Genomic DNA, 12,323 nt, shown 5'->3' with positions numbered 1-12,323 from the left:
CAGAGTGCTTGTGTGCTCATGTTCTGCTCCCTACGGTCCTCTGGTTGGCCACTGTGAGAACAGGATACTGGACCAGATGGGTCATTGGCCTGACCCAGCAGGTTCATCATGTGTTTTTAACCCCTGTCTGCCCTCAGCTGGTCCCCACCACTCTGTCTTCTTGTTCACAGCTAGTTCAGAGGATTGTCCTGGCTGTTGGCTTCCTCTGTTGTCTTTGTAGACAACGAAGCTCTAGCTCTGGCTCCACCTACTGTTGGTCTTCCTGCCTCACAGAGCTACAATTCCCAGAAATCCCTGGAAGAGGGATTGACTCTTGGAACTGTAACTCTGTGGAGGGAATGGGGTTCTCCTAAGAATCCCCAGTCATCAGAATTCTTTGAGGGAAGCCATTACTGTTTAAAGTGGTAGGACAGAATGGCCCATGTTCCACAAACCCAGTTGCTTAGCTATTATCTGGCAATGGGCTCTGTTAGTCCAGATTAGTCCTATAACATGGGGCATTAATTAAAAACTCAATCTTGATCTTAGATATTTCTAGAGGAACAAAAGTAGGCCTTTGGTCAACTTAAAAAATTGTTTCTTTTGCTGGGGTGCATGTAGGAGCCCTCAATTTTTTTTCTTTTCTTTTCATGGCACAGTAACCTGACCTACCTTTGTTTACCATTAGTCTCATGTCACAAGTTTCAGTTCAGTGACTTCACAGTTTACTTTAATTTTCATTTTATTTATTTATTTTCGGCTCTCCCGAAGTTAGCCTAAAGCTTACGGAGGAGGTAATTGCATGAGGAAGAAGGGCAGGGGGGCAGCGTATGAGAACCGCTAATTTATAAGCCACAGTATCGCTGCACAACAGGCATTTCATTTGGTTCAAAGGAAATAGTTACTTAGAACAACAAAGCCACTGATGTTTCCGTAATTTACATGAAACGCATCGGGCGTTTTTAGGGATGTAAAAATATGTCATTTTGCAAATATTTGCCTTCATTTAATTTCATCTGTAGCAAAACACAGCTGTAGGTAATACACCATGGCTTCTTTCTTTAAAGAACAACAACAACAACCCACACTTACTCTAACAAACCACCCCTGTCTTGTGTCTTTTTAAATAGATTGTTCAATTTAATGCTTGGAATGAAATAAAGATGATGAACAGAAACCTAAAACTGTTTCTGGTGTAAACTTCTGAAGAGTTCATCCATGTGAAAAGTCGAGGTAACTATGAATAGAACAGGATGTTGCCCTTTTCCTATTCTTGCAACACTTATTGTATTGTATTGTATTGTATTGTATTGTATTGTATTAGATTACTTCCCTTCCTTTTATCACTGGGTCCCAAGGCAATTAACAAATAAAAACAAACAAAACATTTACAGCTATAAAACAAGAAATGGGGGGGGGGGGGACCAATCAACTGAAAATAGTTCCATACATAAAAGAATTAAAAACTAGTCCCTGTATCAATGCAATACAAACATTTTGAAACACTTCCATGTATAAAAAGTATTGGAAATTGTTTCAATACAGATGCAAACTGGGACACTATACAGTGGTACCTCAGGTTAAGAACTTAATTCGTTCTGGAGGTCCGTTCTTAACCTGAAACTGTTCTTAACCGGAGGTACCACTTTAGCTAATAGGGCCTCCCGTTGCCACCGCGCTGCCACCGCGCGATTTCTGTTCTCATCCTGAAGCAACGTTCTTAACCCGAGGTACTATTTCTGGGTTAGCAGAGTCTATAACCTGAAGCATCTGTAACTCGAGATACCACTGTACTTCCATTGATGCAGCCTAGAATAGCATTAGCTTTTTTTGCTGCTGTATCACTCTGTTGACTCATGTTAAGCATGCGGTCTACTAAGACCCCTAGATCCTTTTCACATGTACTGCTAGTAAGCCAGGTGTCCCCCATCCTATATTTGTGCATCTGGTTCTTTCTGTCTAAGAGCAGAACCTGACATTTGCCCCTGATGAAAATCATTTTGTTTGTTTGCGCCCAGTTCTCCAATCTGTTAAGGTCATTTTGAATCCTGATTCTGTCTTCTATGCCATATAGAATCTATGGATTTAGCTACCCCTCTGAGTTTGGTGTCATCGGCAAATCTGATTAGCATCCTCTCAATTCCTTCATCCAAGTCATTTATACAGATGTTGAGCAACAACAGGCCCAGGACAAAACCCTGTGGCACATCACTTGTCCCGTTTTTCCAGGATGACGAGGAACCATTAATGAATACTCTTTGGATTCAGCCAGTCAACAAATCCACATGAAAAAAAAGATTCACAAATGGGTAAAAGCTTAATGGTAAGGATTTGCTGAACTAACAAACCGAATTGGATTACAAGGAGGGGAGGTGTGAGGAGGTCTGAGGAAATAAGTGTATGGAAGTTATGTTATTGAAAATTAATGTGTGTTTTTAATTGTTTTTTATTTTGTATGTTTATTTTTCATTTTTTGCTATATCTTAAAAAACTTTCAATAAATATCTTTATATTTAAAAAAAACAAATCCACCTAACTGTTACCTCGTTCAGCCCACATTTTACCACCTTCCTTGCAAGAATATCATGGGGGACTTTGTCAAAAGCCTCACTGAAGTCAAAATACAGTATGTCCACAGCATTCCCCTGATCCACCAAGCTTGTAACTCCATCAAAAAAAGATATTTGTCCACTGAGATGCATCAAGTTGTCCCTTATTTTGTCATTGTCAGTGTCTGCTTTTTTTTAATTTGCATGTGTATTATCTGGCTTTGTTGCTTAGAAATATACTTTTAAAAAAGAAACACAAGCAGAAGAGATGTTCTCCTATTCCAGGCAAAGCCTGGAAGTTTCCTCTCCTTCCCCATTTCTCATGAAGAGGTAATTTACGTAAATTTACCCAGGACTGGTGTGTGGTAGTACCTTGCAACTTTGTTAATGGAAACCTGATGATCCGTAAACACTTGAGCGGGGAGGCATTTGCTGAGGGGCAATGCCATATTAATGTTAATATCAGTGATTGATCAAAAGGATTTGCAAGAAAGGCATAAAGTATTTAATTATAATTATGTTGGGAATGGCTTTGTAATGGCAACGACATTTGAATAAGGTCACATCTAGCCCTAACCTCTCTTATGTTGTCCTATATTAAATGCCATTCATTTTAAGGGCTGGAAACCTTTTGGAAGTCGTCAGACTACAATACACCAGGTAAATTGAAAAAATGTCCCTGGGTTTTTAGGAAGATGATTGATATCCCTGGCAAACCAAACACCAAGAGAACAGCAGTGCACAAATGCCTTTGATTAAGCATCAGGGACACGGAGAGCTTTATCCTGCTGCTGGAATCTAATGTGGACCAAGATAACAGGTCTATATCAGTGTGTATTACATTAATTTTCCTTGCTGTCGATTGATGTCAGCTTCCCATGCTAACCTTTACAGGCAAATGGAACAGGTTTGTATTCGTTTTGTTGACTTGCTTTCCCAAAAGTCGGGGACGAATCTGACTTGGCAAGCTCTTGAGGACCACAGTTGGTGATTTAGGACCTGCAGTGTTGGGAATGGTCACATGATTCCAGAATCTTCCACTTTTGAAGAGAGTCAGAAGTCCCAGATACTTGGGGTTATCCCAAAACACAATCCCTTCAGAAGTGCCCTGTTCTGGATACAAGCAAGACAACAACAACATTGCTGTATTCATTTGATAGAGATGCAAAGCTATAGCTGCTAGGTATCCCAGTTCTTCACACACACACAATTTTATGAAGGGTTTTCATAATACAATACAATTAAAAATAAACTATTCTAAATCAAAACAGAAAAAGAAAGAAAAATGCAGAGACCTCTCTCAAATGCAGCCCTTAACTCTTATCTTGCACAGGGAGGGGTGGAGCCTCCCAGCTCTCACCTGAGAGCTTTCTTTCCTTCTCCCATTCTCTCACCCTGGGAGATCTTCCCTACCCTGCCTCTCACCCAGGGTCCTTCACCACCCACCCATCACTTTCATGGTTTTCGGTGCTTTGGGGCAAACAACAGGTAAGGTGATAACTTATTCCTGTAGGTTGTGGAGAGATGTCCTATAAAGTCTCAGACATTTGTGGAATGAGTGTACAGTGGTCTACTGACAGCTCAGACTCTGGAACATCATTACTCCTCATGACCTACCTTAAAACAGTTGTCCCCGCCCCCCCCAGGTATAACTGGTTCAGACTCCACACTCAACATCAGACCTGGAGTACATGATCTCCTCCCATGGTTGTCTGCAATCAGTTGAAGGTATCTGAAACGCAACAGGCAGGCAGTGGTGCTCTCTTGACCAGACAAGGTCAGGCCTCTACTTTTGATACCAGGTCTGGCCAAGTCGGAGGCTTAACTCTACCTGTCAGCTGCAGTGGCCGATGTTGCACTCCTCTGTTCCCTTCTGGGTCTGATGAGGTTGCTGTGGGCTGAACACCAAATGTCCCACGTCACAAGGCTGGGGCTCCTGACCATGCATTTGCATTTGGCATGCCTCTAAATGCATAATAATGATAGTAGTAGTAGTAGTAGTAGTAGTAGTAGTAGTAGTAATTGATTTATACCCTGCCCATCTGGCTGGGTTTCCCCAGCCACTCTGGGCGGCTTCCAACAGACTATTAAAATACAATAATCTATTAAACATTAAAAGCTTCCCTAAACAGGGCTGCCTTCAGATGTCTTCTAAAAGTCTGGTAGTTTGTTTTCTCTTTGACATCTGGTGGGAAGCCTTCCACAGGGCGGGTGCCACTACCAAGAAGGCCCTCTGCCTGGTTCCCTGCATGACAAGTACATTTAGATTTACATGAAGACATCTGCATTGTGTACAGTGCCATCCTTTGGCACTGTGCTGATTTCAATGTCAGATGCATATTTCAATGTATGCCCAGCGCACAGGAGCTTCAGTCATTGTCTCGGCAATGGAGGCATGTTCCCTCTACTTCACCCTGAGTCCTGGTGGGACCAGCTGCATTTTACAGGAGATGGCACAACTTTACAGGATATTTGTTGCTATGGTGCAGAGGGTGGCAGAGGGTGCCACACAGCTGACAGTAGTATATATTCCTCCTTGCATACTGTGGTAATTTAGGAGAAGGGCCATAACACTGTGTCAGAGCATCTGCTTGCATGTAGAAGGTTACAGGTTCAATCCTTGGCATCTCCAGATACCAATGGAAGAGACCCCCAACTGAAATGCTGAAGAGCTGCTACCAGTCAGGGTATACAATACTGATGTGGGTGGCGCTGTGGTCTAAACCACTGAACCTCTTGGGCTTGCTGATCAGAAGGTCGGCGGTTTGAATCCTCACAACTGTGTGAGCTCCCATTGCTCTGTCCCAGCTCCTGCTAACCTAGCAGTTCGAAAGCACACCAGTGCAAGTAGATAAATAGGTACCCCTGAGGTGGGAAGGTAAACGGTGTTTCCGTGCGCTCTGGTTTCCATCACAGTGTTCCATTGCACCAGAAGCAGCTTAGCCATGCTGGCCACATGACTTGGAAAGCTGTCTGTGGACAAACACCGGCTCTCTCAACCTGAAGCGAGATGAGCACTGCAACCCCATAGTTGCCTTTGTCTGGACTTAACCATCCAGGGGTCCTTTACCTTTTTACCTTTTACAGTACTGAACTAGATGAGCCAATGGTCTGACTCGGGCAGCTTTCCGTGTGCCTACTTTTAAATGCTTGCCCATATTTACTGCAACTTTACTATTGATGAAAATTCAGAAAGGCAATGGAAAGATCCTGATGCATAAATACCTACTCAGATTCCCCCCCCCCTTTAATATTCCACTTCGTTAATAACCCAATTACCTTTAAGCAGAGTTGTACTCCGGGCAGACTTGATCTCATTTTCTTTGGTAAAGGCCAGCAACCCAGTAAGTGTAAACACAATGTAGCCAGAGGGTATGTTTATCAGCAGAACACACACAGAGAGAGTGTAGAGTTACCATGCATTAAACAGAATAGCCGCTCCCCTGATAACTCTGAATAGACCAGGGTTGCATCTAAGAAAATAAGAGAAGGGTTCAAGTCTAGATGTTCACACATACAGGTCCAGGTGCATGAATTTGCAACTGCAACAAATGGTTTAGGGGTAGATTGGATTCTGGTAGTTGCTGTACATGAAACCTTAAAAAGAAGAAGAATGGGTTGCATGAAGATGGAGATGCATGTTAGAGAGAACATTTGCAGAGTGCCAAGATCTTTCCTTCTGCTGTAATGCATAACTTGACTTCTGCTGATATCATTAAGAGGGCCAGATCCACACCATACATTCAAAGCACTCTTGTACCACTTTGACTGCCCTGCATCCCCCAAAGAACCCTGGGAACTGTAGGCTGTTAAGGGCGCTGACCTCACAGAACGACAATTCTCAGCACCCTTAGCAAACTACCATTTCCCAGGGATTCTCCGTCACTGTTGAAGAGGTATAAGATTTAAATGCATGGTGCGGATGTTGTTGTTGTTTAGTCGTTTAGTCATGTCCTACTCTTCCTGACCCCATGGACCAAAGCACGCCAGGCACTCCTGTCTTCCACTGCCTCCCACAGTTTGGTCAGACTCATGCTGGTAGCTTTGAGAACACTGTCCAACCATCTCATCCTCTGCCATCCCCTTCTCCTTGTGCCCTCCATCTTTCTCAACATCAGGGTCTTTTCCAGGGAGTTTTCTCTTCTCATGAGGTGGCCAAAGTATTAGAGCCTCAGCTTCACAATCTGTCCTTCCAGTGAGCACTCAGGGCTGATTTCCTTAAGAATGGATACATTTGATCTTCTTGCAGTTCATGGGACTCTCAAGAGTCTCCTCCAGCACCATAATTCAAAAGCATCAATTCTTCGGTGATCTGCCCTGGCCCATCCCCAGCCAAGGCTGAGGAAATGCTTAGCATAACAACATGGCATAAATTAACATTGCAAAGGTGGCAATTCAACATAGGTCACTCTTATATTAGTTTTTTTATGTGTACACTTTTGTAAAAAAAAATTAATCAATCAGTAGGTGCATGCCTAGAGCAAGTTGTAGCCAACACCACACCCTCCAGATAGTAGTAGTAGTAGTAGTAGTAGTAGTAGTCGTCGTCGTAGCAGTAATAGTAGTAGTATTTATACCCTTCCCATTTGGGCAACTTACATCATATCTAAAAACATAATAAAAACATCATTAAAAACCTCCTTCAGGTGCCTTCAGATGACTTCTAAAAGTGGTGTGATTCTTTATCTCCTTGACATCTGAAAGGAGAGTGTTCTATAGGGAGGGTGCCACTCTGCTGCTGGACTCCCATTAGTCCCAGCTGGCATGGCCAATGGTGACAGATGGCAGGTGCTATAGATGGGCACCATGTTGGTTACCAGTGCTCCAGGTCAGGGGTAGAGAATCTCAGGCTGGGGGCAGGGAGCGGCCCTCCAGATTTCTCTCTGGCTTTCAGGCTAGTTTCCTTCCTAGATCACCCCCCTCACCTTATGCCTTTGTCTGGCTGGGATCTTGCCTTGAATAAGATGCTACCTCTTGCTTGCCCAGATGGAGGATGGAGAGAGAGGTGTGTCTGTGTGTCAAAACCTAAGGCTGGAATATAGCCTACCGTCAAAGGGCAAGTCACATCCTTTGCTCTGCCCACTTTTGCCTGCTCACATAATGAAGCTTTCATGTCGAAGAGTGTCTCCTACACCTGTTCCAGGTAACCTTTAATGCCGTTTCAAATGCCTTCGTTGGTCTTGAGCTGATGCTACAAAGAGGTGTTTTCTTTTAATAGAATTGTAGAGTTGGACGGGACCCTGAGGATCATCTAGTCCAATTCCCTGCAATGCAGGAATATGCAGCTGTCCCATTCGGTGATTGAACCTGCAATCTTGGCGTTATCAGTACCACGCTCTAACCAACTGAGCTCTCCACTGTTAAAGTAAAAATCTGGAGCTAACGTTAAATCCCTTGAGAATGTCCTTTATCAGGCGCTTCCCACAAACTGACAGAATTTCACTCCCCCAGAGGGTATTTGACGATATGCCCCCAATTTCTCCACTCACGAAAAGGTTGGAAAACATTTGGGTACAACTGTGAATCCGTCCTGGTATACTTTCATATCGCTGAAGGAAGCAATGTGCTTGGCTCTCACAATTCCCAGTCCTCCTCTCTTTTGTCAGAGCTTTCCTTCACCCAACACTATGAATTTGCACTATAGCTTTATTCAGCATCAATTGAAGCAAAATTTATCAGAAGAGGGATTTCTTTTTCGCACCTCCAAACTGTTGGAGAATATTGTCACTCGTTAAATCTCCCCTTCCATATAATCACCCACGAACAAGGTGAAGATCACCCCCTCCTGCTCAGCTGTAGAAAAAATATGGTGTCCAATTACCATGTCCCAGAGGTGCAAGGATTTTTGCTTGTGCAGTGGGACTTTCTCCCCTCTCCTCCTGCCATGTCTGCCCTGCACTCTCTCCAAATCTGTTCTAGAGCGTTGTGGGAACCTCTAGAACAGATTTAGGGATGGGGAGGTAGGGAGAAGATGGGGAACAACCCATTGTGCAGTGAGAGACTTACTGCTATGCTGGAATCCGCCCAAATGATTTCAACCTATTAATAACAAGAACGGATGAATACAGTGGTACCTTGGGTTACATACGCTTCAGGTTACAGATGCTTTAGGTTACAGACTCCGCTAACCCAGAAATATTACCTCGGGTTAAGAACTTTGCTTCAGGATGAGAACAGAAATCGTGCTCCGGCAGCACGGCGGCAGCAGGAGGCCCCATTAGCTAAAGTGGTGCTTCTGGTTGAGAACAGTTTCAGGTTAAGAACGGACCTCCAGAACAAATTAAGTTCTTAACCCAAGGTACCACTCTAATGGTTTACAGGCCAAAGGTCATGACCTCAAATGTTTGCCATCACAACTGAAGAACTATCTCTACAATCATGGTGACTAGACAATTGCTTTTTATTTGAAATGAAAATGCAGGATACTTGAGATTCCATTAAGAGCCAGCAGACCAGAAGCGAATGACATCTTGGTGATCCCTGTGCATGGATAGGGACATTAGGAGACAAAAAGGACAGGCGCTCAAAAACATTGTCTATATTTCTATGGAAAGATGCAAAGCTGCACTCAATGAAATATATACATTAACAAGTCTCTCTTCGGCTAATGTAAATAAACTTACTACAGATTGGCTTGATATTATTGTTGCCTGTTGCTCTGAAATTTGTTTCATTTTGAAAGGAAAAACAGGGTTTACATTGACGGCTGCCAGAGTGAGTGTATTACAAAATTATGAGGAATTCACACTGATGCTACCATTCAGAAACACAAGCTACCAATATTGCAAATGTGTCCTTTTGAAGGAACTACTGCATATTGATCATATATATCATTCATGTTTATATAAATATATTTAGGTGCTATACAGTTTTCGGCATGCTTCATTACATCCCTGTAAAGAAAGATAGTATTGTTCCCATTTTATAGATGTTGAAACTGAGGCTGAAGGGAGTTTGCCAGAGGTTCCCCCAGCGAGTCCTTATCCAAAGTGGGGAAATTGACGTCAAGGTTCCTCCTTCTATCTCAGTGAAACTTAATGGATTATTAGTGCACTGGCTAGAGCAAAAATGAGGCGATATACATATGTGTGTTGCTTGTGGTACTGAGGTTAAGGTAAGAACATTAGGGATCTCACTAGTTTTGTTGGAAATTGCATCACATCACTTTCTTGATTATTGGAAGGAAAGGTGGAAATAAATCTATTTGTTTTGCATATATAATCTGCATATATATGCACACACATATATATTATACATATGAATATAAAAGGGGACTCCTTTTCTATTCAGCAGGTAAAGTTTCAAGTTTTGTCCATACTTATCAATTACAGGCAAAGAGGCACTCATAACTTCCTGAAAAACTTTCTCACAAGCCATCAAGATAGAGGTTAAAGCACCTTTTTTTTTTTTGTAGACTTTGTCTAACCTTTGACAGACAGAAGTAAAACAAAGTCAACAACGTGGGCACCTTGGACACTTCCTTTGTACTCTTTGAATCAGTTTGGTTTGCTTTTGAAACATGAAGGGAAATGACAGCATCATGTTAGTGAATAACTGATTTCTCCATAGATGCAAATCTACAGTTCAGCAGGACATTGAGGTACAATGAAGCAACAGAAATCATCATGCAGACTGCAGCAATCACTGCAAAGCGTGTGTCATTATGCTGGTGGTTTGCATATGGTCAACAGGTCTATTGGTGCTGGGTAAAAACATGTTCCCTAACCGAATGTCAGCTCTTTATGAATGCTTCCTGTCTTGTTCCCAATTGGCTTTTACCATATGAACCAGATACAACATTCCCTCTAGGACAGGGATGCAGAACCTGTGGTCCCCCAGATGTTGCAGGACTACAGCTTCCACATGCTGGACCACTGACCATGCTGGCTGGGGCTGATGGGAGTTGGACTTCAACAATATCTGAAGGTTCCCTATCCCTGCTCTAGAACAGGAATGGTGTCACAGGCTGTCCTGATGTGCACGGACGCTGCAAGATAATCTTGCACTTGCTTCATGCTTTCAGTGAAGAAGGTTACTCTTGTGAACCAAGTACTGGGCCCAATGGATTGAATTTGGAGACTGACTTCCACATAACAGCCTTTGTCCATATGTCCTGAGTCATACCTTGCCTGCTTCCTCCAGCTGCTGCTGTAACTCTGAGCACAGTGGGGGGAAAGTAAAACAACATAAACTTCACAATCCTGGGGAAATCTGAGAAATGGGTCAAGCATATAGCAGAGTGATCATCCCCAGCCTGGTACCTTTCAGATGTTTTGGACAATGCCCATCACCCCTGACCATTGGCAGCACTAGCCAACAAAATCTGAGAGGCATGAGGTTAGAGAAGGCTGCCATAGATGCTGCCAAATAGAGGTGGGTGAATTATTAGATATGAGGATCCCAGGTAGAATCCTACATTCTTAGGGCATAAGACACAGGTAGAGAGAGATTTGCACTTCCTATAGACTGTGTTCTGTCTGCGGTTTAGGAATAACGTGTGGTCTGCTACTGAATCCTAACCAGGATGTTGGAGATTCGGCCCTAGAGGGAGGGTCCAGGCTATGGATGTTTGAGGACACACACAATTAAGCAGGTATTTGGGAAGGAAGTACACATTTACACAGCAATTGATGATAGTAAGAATCAATGACCGATGGACCACCTTTACCAGTACCAGCAGGGCAAAGGTTGGGGAGACAGTTCTGTTATACAGTTTCTGGGTCCATTTTTTGGTCATCAAAACCATCTCCCTCCCATTGAAACTGGAAGATGGTGGGCTCTAAGGCTGGAACGACCTCTCTACACACATTTTATGGGAAAGAGGGAAGTGGAACTGAGAAGAAGAAGAAGAGTTTGGATTTGATATCCCGCCTTTCACTCCCTTTAAGGAATCTCAAAGTGGCTAACAGTCTCCTTTCCCTTCCTCCCCCACAACAAACACTCTGTGAGGTGAGTGAGGCTGAGAGACTTCAGAGAAGTGTGACTGGCCCAAGGTCACCCAGCAGCTGCAGGTGGAGGAGCGGAGACGCGAACCCGGTTCCCCAGATTACGAGTCTACCGCTCTTAACCACTACACCACACTGGCTCTGAGAAGCAGTACAGGGTGGTCCATTAGGGCAGATGCGCCACTGACCTTAGCCTCAATGCTGCTCTTGTAGGACTCAGCAGGGAGGAGAGTAAGAATGGGGACAAATCTAGAATTGGTTGGTTCTGCTTGCCTTTGGCTCTGGCTCGGTTTGTTTTTGTTTTGCTTATGTATTTTGTGTTTTTATCCCGTATTTTTATGCTGTGAACCACCCTGAGACCTATTATTATTATTTATTGAATTTATACCCGGAGGTCTCAGGGCGGTTCACAGACCTACAGTGGCGTAGCGTGGGTTGTCAGCACCCGGGGCAAGGCAAGTAATTTGCGCCCCCTAACCCTAACCCCCAGATGTTGCGTCCGGTGTGGCCGGGGCCCCCCTGCACCCCCCACGCTACGCCACTGCAGACCTATGGGTGAAGGGTGGTATACAAATTTAATAACCAAGAATAGTAATGTACAAATGGTTTCTCTAAATTATCAGCACTATTTGTTGACAGAGAAATGCTGGGGTGTGTGTGGTCAAACCACTGAATTTATCCAGGGGTTTTTAAAAATTCTGTAATATTTTCTCAGAGGGTAGCAGTAGAGCTTTTTTCTTTTCTTTTTGCATAGATTGTTGATGTTGTTTCTACGGCAACTGTGTTGGCGGCCTACCCACCAAGTTGCACCATCCACAATACCCCAGACTTATTGTCGTTCCAGAGCATT

The 12,323-nt window shown here is 43.5% G+C and overlaps 1 protein-coding gene across 2 annotated transcripts in view; it reads left to right on the top strand.

The window, feature by feature from the left end:
• PRKAR1B (protein kinase cAMP-dependent type I regulatory subunit beta) overlaps nt 1-12,323 on the top strand; it is a 539,030-nt gene that overhangs the window by 430,851 nt on the left and 95,856 nt on the right. The gene's annotated exons all lie outside the window — the stretch shown is intronic.

The sequence above is a fragment of the Podarcis liolepis genome (genome assembly GCF_965112155.1).
Source record: "Podarcis liolepis genome assembly, chromosome: 14".
NCBI lineage: Eukaryota > Metazoa > Chordata > Lepidosauria > Squamata > Lacertidae > Podarcis > Podarcis liolepis.
This window is presented reverse-complemented; position numbering and strand designations above follow the sequence as displayed.